Consider the following 12,066-nt stretch of genomic DNA (forward strand, 5'->3'; position numbering starts at 1 on the left):
GGTCTAGCGGTGCTTGCGCATGGAAATAACAGGTGTTGGCAGGGAACAATTGCAGACCTCCTCAAACCCAACTTGAAAGGCTCCTTCTGATGTGAAGAGGCTTTGCAGTAAGTCTTGCAGTACCAGCAGAGAGGCATCATTGCTGTTATTTGTATCTCAGCCTGGCCCAAGCCTTTCCACGTGTGCCTGTCTTGCATTTTCTATCCTATTTTTCCTGCATGCTTGCTTCCATACTGGGATAAAACTGGTGCAGCTTCCAGTTGCAGGTCTTGATGTGGGCTAGCCACTTGCCATGCTGCTATCCATCCTTTGGGACGCGAGCACAAGCTCAAAGCATTGTTGTGCCAATGGCAAACTGGAGCAGATGTATAAAAGCATCATTTTAAATAGTTGCCAGAATAGTTCTCCTCCCTTTCCTACCCCCTGTCCCCATGTTCTTTGCTGGCACTGTGTCCTTCCCCATCCACAGGCTGGGGGCTGCCTGTATCTGTTCATGGTCTATGTTAGAAGGGAAATGTTGTGTACATAATTAAAACGTTTTATTGCTGGGTAGAAATGGGATTTGATGCTTACTGCTGTGACTCTTTGTCATGCATGAGGGTGAACTGATTGATTACTGAGATTAAATATTCCCTTGAGCTCCACTGGCATTTAATGTGGTATGGGGGAGAAGGAAGAACATTGTTTTCCTCCATGGCAAGAAGAGTAAGGGAATGTCTACTGAGCACATCCCCTTGTCTTTCTCTGTGTGCCGTCTTCTGTAACAGGCACCCAGCACTGGTGTCACGGAGCACAGTAAAGCAGGTGCCTTAGTCTGCATCCACGATGATGGCTGAGCTGCTGGTGGGCTTTGCTGGCTCCTCTCACCACTAGGTTGAACATTCCATGGCATCCCATCCCATTCCCATGGCTCAGTGTCATCCTCACCTCCCTGCACCCCAGTCCTGGCTTCAATCCCTGAGCTCAGCAGCAGGGTAGACCTGCTGTCCTGACCTGTCCTTTCTCTCTAGAAGCAAAACTTATTGTCCTTATTTTCTTTTAATTAAAAAAAAAGAACAAACAAAAAATTCTTTTTTTGGTTTCAGTGGGTTGGGAGGAAAACCCCTGACGCGTGCAGTGGGAGCCTTGCTGTGCAGGCACAGGTTGGAGACACCCACCTTCACCTGCTTTCCTTGAAGTCTAATTTTAGCTGAAGGCGACGGGATCCCTCCAGGCTACGGCAGAGGTTTCCTATCAGCCTAGAAACACGCATGCAGACAAAAACAACACAGAAGCACTTAGGTTTATTCGGGTGATTCTTTTTAAAAAGGGTGTGACTTATTTCTGTGAGCAGCCCCAGCACACACTCTTTTTTTTTTGCAGCAGTCGGGTATTTCAGGTCTTCCAAGATTTAATCAGAATAATTAGTTACTGTCTGTTTGTACCTTCTGTTTTTGTTGCAGGGTTTCCAAAGGGCGTGTTTATCTTCCAGAGTGCTGCTGCCTAAGTGTCACTTAATCATTAAGCATCTGATTTCCTCAAGTTATCTGTCATGCTGCTTATGTAAGTAAATAAAATTGAAAAAAAAGAAAGACGAGGGTGGAGATGGTGTTGGTGGAATCTGCTTCAGGGGGGTTGTAAGGATTTTTCCTGATTGTCACGGGTTTAATTGTGAGTTCCCTTTGGTTCCCAGCCCATCATGTGGTTATCAGAGGACTGCATGTTTGGATTGGCGCTGAAAGACCCAGCCAGTTTAATGAAGTTACATACAGCCAAGCCTTCATGTATACCCCACTAAACTGGCAAGAGTTGTGCTGTCATTTCAGGAGAGGGAAGGAAAAAGCTTTGCAGAAATAAAGGGCTTTTGCTTTCACTTGTACAGTTAAGCCTCCGACTCCTTAACCCAGTGATATCCCTTATAAAAGTCTCACTTATAAAATCTCAGCTCTGCCTGAAAATAAGTTACCACTGTAAGTTTGCCAGGATTGGAGATCAGCTGGTTTTCAGCCTGCATTTGCATGTATAGTTGGGAGGGGGAGGGACAGGAGTGGGGACACATGGGATGGGACGGGTGATGCAGACATGTCCCATCTCTCTAACATGGGAGATGAGAAGCAGAAAAACACTGCAGAAGAGGATGGGATGGCTGGAAAGCCTTGGAATGAGACACATGTGGTGCTGAACCCACCCCTGGTTCATGTTCGGCACCTAAATGAATCACGTGATGTTTTTCCTTCAGTATTTATCACCAAGAGCAGCTGAGGGTGGCCACTGTGATGATGGCAGTTTGGGGCTGGAAGATCTTCTTTCCCCTTGGTTTCCCATTCTTCCCAAACTGGGGTGGTAGTGGTTGGGTGCCAGGATGCTGGCTTGTCATCTGCCCTTGCTACCTCACGTATCGTGTCTAGCATGCAAACTGTGGACAAGGGCTTGTAGTACATGCTGCTTCTGTCTTTGGTTTAGATCCTTTTAAATTAGAAGCAGCCGGTGCCATCAGCTTCTCTGCTCTCCTGTGTGGTGGGAACCTAAATTCTTGAGGTCATTAACTTTGTCTTAGCCCCTTTCAGTGATTACGGGATGCGCAGCAGGGCTCTGCTCTCTTTTCCCAAAAGAAGCTCATTAGAGGTGTGGGGCCAGGGTGAGGGCATCAGGATCTGCAGGGCTTTAGTGGGTTCAGTAGACCCAGTGAAACGTGCTTGTATAGAGGCTAATGTTGAAGTCCATCTCCTCTCTGCATTTGTTGGGGTGAGTAAAGACAAACCACTGCGATGGGGTATGTGCTGGACTCTGTGCCACAGCAGAGCTGAAGCTGGGCAGGTTTCCCACATCGTGTTCCTCTCAGCCAGCTCCCAAGCAACAGTTTAGGGAGATGCTGGCAAATCCTCTGTCCTCTCTGGAACCAACATCATGGCTGTCACAGGTGGCACCAGGTTGCTGATGGTCCTCGCTCTTTCTAGTATGCGTGGGAAAAGTCTGACTTGATGCAAATATTCTTAAAGAAGGCTGTTGACCTGATTTTTTCCATGATGTTTACCCAGCTGGAAGGCTGGTGGAGGTTCAGGCGACATCTCCTGAAGTGCTGGGGGGTGTGTGATATTGCTCAGATATTGCACAGATACTGCTTCTGCCCAGCATGGCCCCTCCAACCTCCAGCAAGCAATGCTGGAGGGGGTGGTGGATTACTAATCCCCATGCTAGTGGTGTCTGTTTGCCTGCTTCACTCAGTCTTTTCAGATCTGCTTGGTTTTGGCTGAGGGAGAGGTGTGGGGGAGGAGTAATAGAGCTGCTCAGAGTTGAGGAGGGTGAAAGCATGGAGGGGAAATGAGATGGGCAGCGTCATGGAGGCAGATGGTCAAAGGAAAAGGAGATGATTTGGCCTATTTGCCTGATGCGTTAGAAGCTGCTCAGTTAAATAAAGCATTCACTAGGGAGCTACATTTGGCTTTTAAATATGACTTTGGAGCATGGTAATGCTCAGTGTTGAGCTCTGCTTTCTGTGGTGAGCATCACCTCCTATCCCCACCTCCCTTTGAAGAGCCTCCCCTGGTTAGAAGTCCACTTTGGGGCACAGGAGGTGCAGCTTGGTGGCCATGTGCTTTTATAAAGCCCTTCCAGTTCTCCCCAAGCTCCTTGTCACTCCAGACTGCCAGTCCCTTGGCTTCTCCCAGTCTGGCCGGTGTGAGCCTCAGCGATCAAGTCTGACCATGGGTGCCCTCTCCTGTGGAGGCCACTGTGTGCCAGGGGGTTTGTGACTAACTGGCTCATCTGGGGTGTGCTGGCTGGTCTTCCATCACCTCTCTTTGAGCATCCCACTTAAGGCAGAGCTGATGCTCCTGTGGCTTTCTTATGCTTTTGCAGGATTGTGTGTTCTTTCAGCCCCCTGAAACACTCCTCCAGGAGACTGGAAAATGATTTTTTTTTTTGTTTTTCCCTGGAATACCTTGTTTCTTCAATTGTCCCTTGGTGCAGAACTGAAAGTTCTTTGAATACTTGGGCGTCCAGCTACCTGGTAAAGGAAATTTGCAGCACTTAATTCCATTTTCTACAGGATTTACATAAAACTATTTTGAGCTGTTTTCCCTCCTTGGGCCCCAGAATTATACACCCCTGTGATGGAGGATGACACAGACAAATCCTAAGGATGGGGGTTTCAAATGATGCTTGCTGTCTGAATAGTTCATCTCAGTCCAGGATGGTGAATATTCCATCACACCATAGCCACCCTGTGGGGACAGGCCGTGTCCCCCCCTGCAAGCAGATTGTGACCACTGGGTGCCACTGAGGTGCCTCCGGGCATGGAGCTGACTCCCTGCTCTCACCCTCCACCATGTGCCCACCAGCCACCTCCAGACATGGCAGGGGAAGGTTTGAGGGGAGCACACACCCTTTTCCTCATAAAACTCCAAACAAGAGGCTTGGCCTGGTTTAGATTTAGATAGAAGCTAAAGTTTCAGAAGGGCTCTGAATGGGATAATGGCTTTGATTATGGCAGTCTGAGATCAAGGGAGGGCTTTTAGGTTTGCTGGATCAGCTGGAAAATATATTGTAGTGTCTAGACTTTATCATCCTCAAGCAAGGCTTTTTTTCCTACTCTACAGAAGGTCTAATCAAAAGCCCACATAGAGTTGATAGGAGGGCTCCTTGGAAAGGATCCTGCTCTGTGTTTTCTTTGTGTCAAGAAGCAAGTTGAAGGAGGTGAAGATCAGCTTTGGACTTTGAAGGACTTCTGAGACCCTGCCTTACAGGCACTGCTACTTCTGATGGGTCCTTTGGTGTGGGTGGAGCTGTTGTGTCAGCAGTGGGGTTAGGAGGCTTGGGGATAGGGACCTGCCATGTGACAATTCCCAGAGCGGTTGTTTCTTCCAGCTGAGCAATGCTGAGACGTTTGGCTGCTGTGGTTTGGGTCAGCTGCTCAGACCAGCATCTCCCACAGCCATCTCAGTTTTGGCTGTGTTAATAATAACAAGCGTTCATGTTTGTTGGTGTTTAAACAGAACTTAAGCATTTCTTGCTTCAGTGCAGAAAATGTATGTTTTTCTCTCTTTCCTTTCCGTGTTTTTTAAATATTTTCCTTTATTTTATTTTTTATTATTTTCCCTAATTCCAAAGGATTAGAGGCAGAGGAATGATTTCATAAAGTGCTTAAAATAAACTCAAAAGCCTGCCGTGAAGGTGAGGACATCTAGCCATATGCATTGACTGACTCTTCTTGAAAGCCCATGTGGCAGTTGAGTTCCATCACATTTGAAGATGCCCCACTGAGAAAGCAGAGGCAGTTTTTTTGCTTTGAAATGCTGTTTTCTGCACAAGGTTCTTGGGTGTGCTGTGGCATGTGTTGCAAAAATCATCATCAGCCATCTCCTCCGTGCATGCTGCAGTGCTCTGTGATGCTGCCACTCAATGCCTAAGGCTTTGGTGGTGTTGCAGCCTAGCTGTGAAAACTTCAGCTAGAAGCTTTGGAAAACATTTGGAAATGTTTTGGAAAACATTTGGATTGAGGATGTCATAGTTCTGCGTCTGGTTGTTTTCCTTTGTTTTCTCCTTGAACGAAGGAACTGCAGTTGGATTTCTGGGTTTTCTTTCCATCTTTTAGATATGCTTATTTCCAGGGATGAATCAGAGCAAATGTCAGCATGTAAACAGTTTAGTTTGAGAGGAGCATTGTAAAATAGTATTAAAACTGGGCTGGAAAAGATCTTGAGAGGTTACCTTGTCCCCAAGGCAGAGTCGGTTGAATCAGTGCATCAGACTGGAAGGCGATCGTGTTTGCTGGGAGTTGTTTTCTCATAATTTATCCAAAGAGCAGAGGCAAAAATCTACCAAATGATGTTGTCAGTAAGTGTGTGCAAGCCTCCCTCAGTTTATTCAAACCTTTTGTTGAATAAGTGTTGAAAATTAATGCTGGGTTTGTTCCCAGAGCTATTCAAAGTAATTTTCCAGAGTAACCTTTTCCGCTCTGGTATTTGCCAAAATACTGCAACTTTCATGGATGAGATGCATTTACCCATAGTCTGTATTTGATGTTGAGCCATCCCTGTTTTGCCCCATTTTGGAGACAGGACCCTTGAAGCCCCACTGGGACAATGAGCATTTTGTTGCTTGTGAATTAGACAAGAATTTTCAGTTCTCCAAGTGGTCGCTGACTGAGTTGGGGGGGGGGGTAGCAACAGAAAGCCCCCAGACCCACTCCAACAGCATGGAGTAGTTTGGGATGCTGCAAAGCCAGCCCTGTGGAAATCAGCAGCAACCTGTTCCCTTGACATCTGCAGGTTTAGATAAAGCTGTGAGATCCTGGGCAGTGGTGGGAGGGGACAAGTCTCACTAGAAATCCTTTTCCATTGGTTGAGGGGGATGACTTCCAGTTGATTTCTCCTTCATCTTCCTCTATCCCAGCTTTGTGTCTTGAGCAATACATAGAAAAAAGCTATAGGCAAGAGCCCGAACTTAATCCCCTCGCCTTTTAAAGGCACTGCAGAGCTCCAGTGGGTTTTTATCCTTTGCTTTATAGCTCCTGATTTCAATGATGAAAGGTTTCGAAAGGGGTTCACCTGTAGCCAGCTGGATACTGGCTTGCTCTCCAGCCAGCATTGTATAGGTGTTAGCATCCACACAGCCCAGACGGTGACTGGTTTTCCTTCATCTGGTCCCTTCCCCAACCAATTAATAGTAGGTGATAGCAAATTTCATCCACTTTGGCCATGCAGCAGGCCCCCTCCCCCGCCCATCTGTACATTTAAAGTCAAGATGGCTGGCATTAGCATTATTGTTTGGCCAAATGTATGCAGAGATATCATGGCTTAGATTTGTTACAGATGGGTTTCTGGATATAGTCTAAGGCACTCTGCCAGCCAATTTTATATCTGTGTAAAAGTGATTGGCATCCCTATAAATAAAACTGCTGTGGGGTTATAAATCTAAATATACTTAAGCATTAAATTATTTTTACAGCTCAAGTGGGTTGCTATCCTGGGTTATCATAAGCAAACCATGCTTTTTGCATGTGTGTTATCCACAGCTCCAGAAATGCAGCTTCTATGGCTTTGAAATATTTGTTTCCCTTGGAAAGACATGTGTGTGAACTATCCATGAGTTCTTGTGCCATGGTAGGATGAAGGGCCTCTTTATAATCATCAATTGAAATGACCCTGTCCTGACTGTTCTAGATGATGCTCCAGAAGTGCTAGTGGCTATCATTATGGGAATGTGAACTCTTTCTTTTCTGGCTCAGAAATGAGTATGGCTTTGCTGCGGTATTTAGTCCCGGTGGCCAGGTAAATACTATTTGTGTGGCTCCTAGGTGCTGGGAAGGATTACCCCAACAGCATCTCCATCCATATCCTTGGGCATGGAGTCTCACGAAGGATTTCTTCCCTCTGTGCCGTGGGCTGGGCTGCGTGGGAAAGGGGGTCTCGTTTAACCATCCCTGCTGTTGTTTTGTCTATGGGAGCCAGGAAAAATGTTCCCCAGAGCAGCTCCAGGCACTGCTGTGAGCTGGGGAGGTGCAGAGCCGAGGGAGAGCCTGGCCAGCCACCTACACAGCCAGGCAGCAACGTAGGTGCTGGTAAATCTGGCTTGGTCTTTGAACAGGCTTATGAAAACACTGGGAGCTGCAACCTCTGGTTTCTTTGGGTTTGTTTTCCTTCCTTCAGAGTATTTGCATATTCACTCAGTAAATGATGAAACATAGAGCACATGTGCCTGAGAGGCAGAATATCAGCTGCCTTAGTTTCTTAGTAATAATATGCATCATTGCAAGTTAACCTGTGATTTTAGCTTAGTTTCCTGATGAAAGGGAGCTCTAAAGTTGGTCTGTCCATCTGCTCCTCTTCCTCTGTCACTAGCAATTCATCAAGTCCATTGCTTGGTTTTGTTGTCTCTTCCAGGTTTATTTTCATCCCAAACATGTGAAGCTGCTGCAAGCTTTGCCAAAGCAGGCATCAGGTTAGAAATATGTTGTGGAGATTTTTTATTAAGGGAAAGGATGCAATGAAAACTCAGTTTGTACTAGACACCAGGGAATACACACAAATGTTACGAACATCCATGCCATGAAGAGTGCTTTAGTTTGATTTACCCCATTACAAGACACCAGAGAGCCCACGCTGCAGGACTCTGCACACACATTTAGGTGTTGCGGGGTGGGGGTGGGGGTGATATGTTTGCCTATGTGAATTCTCTGATGTCTAATAAATATGGCTTATATTACTTAGGTTCACAGAGGAAAATCTCTTCGTTAGTGTGGTATTCCCAGCGCTGCTTACGCCACCAAGTGTGGTTTCTGTCATGCAGTAGAGTTAACACAGTCTCGTAGGGTCTTCAGAGGCTGGTAGCAACATTTGCATATCTTGACCCTTTGCTGGAGCTGGTTGCAAGTCTGCATAACATTCAGCGTTGTAGATGAATGTTACACAGCAGGGGAGGCTGGTGGGATTCAGCATTCTGAAGGTGGGAGCTGGATGATGGTGTTGAAGCAGCAGATGGAAAGGAGAACCTATCCAACTTGAGTGGTGGGTCCCTGCCCCTGGATTATTTCTAGTGCACAGTGCTTGAATTGTAGCTGCATGGTGGAGGTAAGAATTTGGCATCTGGGTTGTGTCCTGGAGGTACCAGGCGTGACGTATGGCTTGGACAGACCAACTGTATTTGACAAACATAGAAGTGAAACAAATCACCTTGCCTGCTGCAGGTAAGGGCAGAGATGACCTTGGCCATGATGTGAGCCCTGCTGTGTGGCTGGTGCCAGCAAACAGGGAGGTGGTGGCCTCTGGGAATGACATTCCCATGGTCTCTGTGTCCTGCTGCAGACTGGTGCAGTAGGGGAATCTCTTTCTCCCCAGCAAACAGACCCTGGCTGGCATATGTTATAGGCTCTGGAGGCCCTGGCATGGGTGCTCAGAGCATCCATAAAGTAGTCTGGAGGTTATGTTGTGACAAGCTGTGCTCAGTGCTTCTGGGAGGTAGCTGCTGGTAGATGGGTCGTGCATGAGTATATCCTTGCATCACCTTACGTCTCACAAGTGGGAAGGAAGACCCTGAAAGACAGCCACCTACTTCCCTGCAGGGATATGACAGGGTGCAGATGGGAATTAGCATTCACTGTGTTCTTAGTGAGCTGCCAAATGTTTGCATATCTGCCTGGCTTTTACTGGTAGGTGTCAATACTTTTTTCCATGCTTGTTGTTTTGTTCTCTGCTTTCCAGCAGAGCTTGAATTCTTTGCTGTGTTGGGTTGTTTGGGGATTTTTCTCCCTTCCCTTTCCCTAGTAGAGCACAGCTGAATTACTGGGAGCCCAGACTAAACCTGTCTATTACGCATTACCCGATTAGACGCCATGGTAATAAGCACTTAAATCTAAAGCTAGATTAGACAGGGAGCAGTCTAGGGCTGGATTTGCATAGCACGCATTCCTTTTCCATATGACATGTTGGTAAATCTACTGAAAGTGAATTTATAGAGCTCTGGCATGCTTCAAGTGCTCCTGTTGATGCATGTGTTGCTCACCCCACAAGGCACTCAACTGGGAAAAAATGCCTGTGATTGCCTGGAACATGCTTTTTCTCCCTTTCTCCCGTCCTCTCAGCTCGTGTTGTAGTTCATGGGGATGAGTAGCTCTTGTCATCCTCTAAAAACCTGCATTAATGGGGTTTTGAAAGGTTTTTGTCCATGAAGGAAGATACTTCAGTGTGTTTTCTCTTCCTGTGGCATCTTTGATGGTAGTGGAGTGAATCTGGAGTTTTCAGGTACCTAAATCCAGTTTGTAGCTTCTTCAAGCTTCTGCTGCAATGGTACATGTCTTGTGCTGGAAAATGTTGTGAAGATCTGCTATGCAAAAGCCATTTAATTTCCTTCCCCTGTGGACAGTCATGAGATTGTGTATGATCTCAGGATCACTTTCTCTTTCGAGATGTTTCATTAGCATGTGTTTAGGGCATCCAGACTGCAGTGTTAATACGAAGCAATTGGCTACTGTGGTTAGACACAGAGAAAAATGTTTGTCAAGGTTTAGGACAGTGGCTAGGCAGCAAACCTGCAGGCTCTCCATTGTAGGGAGGGGTTCTGGATGGTGGAGGTTCAGGATGTTCTTGTTCCATTGTCGGGAGGATTGAGATTGAAGTGCTTGTGCTAAAAGCTAAGCAGAAGACAGCCTTACCCAGCCTGTTCTTGTGGTGACCTCCATCTCATGGCAAAGGTGCCTTTGGGTGGCTCTTACATTGTTGCAGCCCCTGAGACAGTGGCTTTGCTTTTCTGTTTTAAGGGCTCTGCTAGCCATTTCAGGAGCCTAATGAATATGGCTTATCCTGCTTGAAGACTTTGCTTGGCCATCTTGAGAATTGTAGCATGGACATGAGTAAGCATGAATCAAGGAATTAACACTCAACTCGCTGTGCTTCAAACTAGGTTAGACCTGCTGGGCCCCACATCATTATCAGTGGCATTGTCTGGGATGTTGAAAGATCTGGCGAGCTTGTTAATGGAAAGATGCAGCTGTGAGTGGCTCCTGTTGGCACTTGTGCTGGTAGAGGTGTTTCAGCTTCAAAGCTGCTAAAGGAATAGGGGTGTGGTTTCGGGTGTTGGGGAAGCACTTTCTCACTGGAGAGCTGGGCAGACCTGATGTCAGTCAAATACTTTGCCCTGAAGCCAGGAAAGGAGCTGAGCTTTGAAGGAATGTCGGGAAGGTGCTGATCACCAGCAGTAGGGTGAAGCCTTGCCCAGGTGGCAGGTGTAGGGACCTCTGCAAGGCCCTACCACCACTCAGCAATAATGAAACCATCCCCGCGTTATCGGCACTGTTTCCAGCACAGATCCAAACCACAGACCCATGCTAACTACTATGAAGAAAATTAACTCTACCGCAGCCAAAACCAGCACAGCTTGGAAAGGGCCAGGAACACTGAGGACTGGTTTAAAGACTCGGGAAACTGATAGAAGTGATGGTGTTGAACATGTCTGCAGAGGTAGCAGTGGGTGTGCGGAAGGGAGCTGGCAGACTGACGACTGAAGAGCGCAGTGCTGTACCCCAAGAGCAACAGGTGACATTGTGGCTTTCTGAGCCTGTGTTGTGCCTGTGATTGCTGCTAGGAAGGTACGCTTGTGCTTGTGGGTGCATATAGAGTGTGAGTAGTCCCCAGTGTGTGAACACCCAGACTGCCCTCCTGCAGTAGATGGAATTCAATTAAAAAATTCAAACACAGTTAACTTCTTTCAGGATGTCTGAGTTGCTCAGGGTCCCCTTGGGTCATTTTTTCAAGTGCTTCTTTACAGTTGCAAGGCTGTTTTGTTTTTTTGTTTGTCTGTTTTGGTTTTGTTGTTTTTTTTTTCATGAAAAGGGAGATCATTATATAAATGTGGACAGGGGTGGGAAGCTTATACTGTAATTTGCAGCAGGTGCAGTGTGAAAACCTGCAAAGAGAAATCCACTTGTATATATAGCCCTGGTCAGGAGTGGCCACTGTCACTGCCATGTTGAACCTTCAAAGGATGGTCTCCTCACTTTGCTGCAGGGGGGATGGAGAGGCTGATTTTTTAAGTGGCATATAGAGATGGAGGCAGGCAGGATGCCTGAAGCATTAGGGATGTTACATATGCCCTGTTTAGACTTCGGAGTGTCTGGGGAAAACGGATTTGGTTAAATCATTGCGCAGAAGAAAAAAAACCCTGTGTATGTACTCAGCGTGTATAAATTTGGTTTGTATTGATGCTGCTGATGTTGATACGTTCCTGGATTAAGCATTAAAATAGCCTCTATTGATTTTTAAATGCATCCCCTTGGGACCTACCTTTGGCCCATCCCAGCAGTGATGGGTTGGATGACTCCGGAGTTAGCTCTTCCTTACTCCCTGCCATCAGTGAGAGGCAGGATAGTTAGGCAATTAAAATTCAGCTCAGTTAAGCTGGGTCCTCTGAATTGCAGGTGGTGGGTTTGAGAAGCTATCCTGGAAAGCCTGAGTCTCGTTCTTCTGTGGCACAGGGGGTGCAGCTCCCTCCCAGTCAAGGTGGGCCTTCAGCCGTAAGCTACATTGTGTAGCTTGTACCTAGCAATAATATAAGCAATATATGTACAGTACATGTATAATACGTTGCAGAAAT

The 12,066-nt window shown here is 46.7% G+C and overlaps 1 protein-coding gene across 1 annotated transcript in view; it reads left to right on the forward strand.

The window, feature by feature from the left end:
* Positions 1–12,066, forward strand: part of DAAM1 (dishevelled associated activator of morphogenesis 1) — an 81,735-nt gene continuing 69,669 nt past the window's right edge. The window contains exons 1-2 of the mRNA XM_061462721.1: positions 1–107; positions 1,443–1,542. The gene's annotated coding sequence lies outside the window, so the exon portion shown is untranslated. The remainder of the gene's footprint in view (positions 108–1,442; positions 1,543–12,066) is intronic.

The sequence above is a fragment of the Pezoporus flaviventris genome, unplaced genomic scaffold (assembly GCF_033815535.1).
Source record: "Pezoporus flaviventris isolate CSIRO_AGI_PZ_B2104156 unplaced genomic scaffold, CSIRO_AGI_Pfla_v1 ptg000035l, whole genome shotgun sequence".
NCBI lineage: Eukaryota > Metazoa > Chordata > Aves > Psittaciformes > Psittacidae > Pezoporus > Pezoporus flaviventris.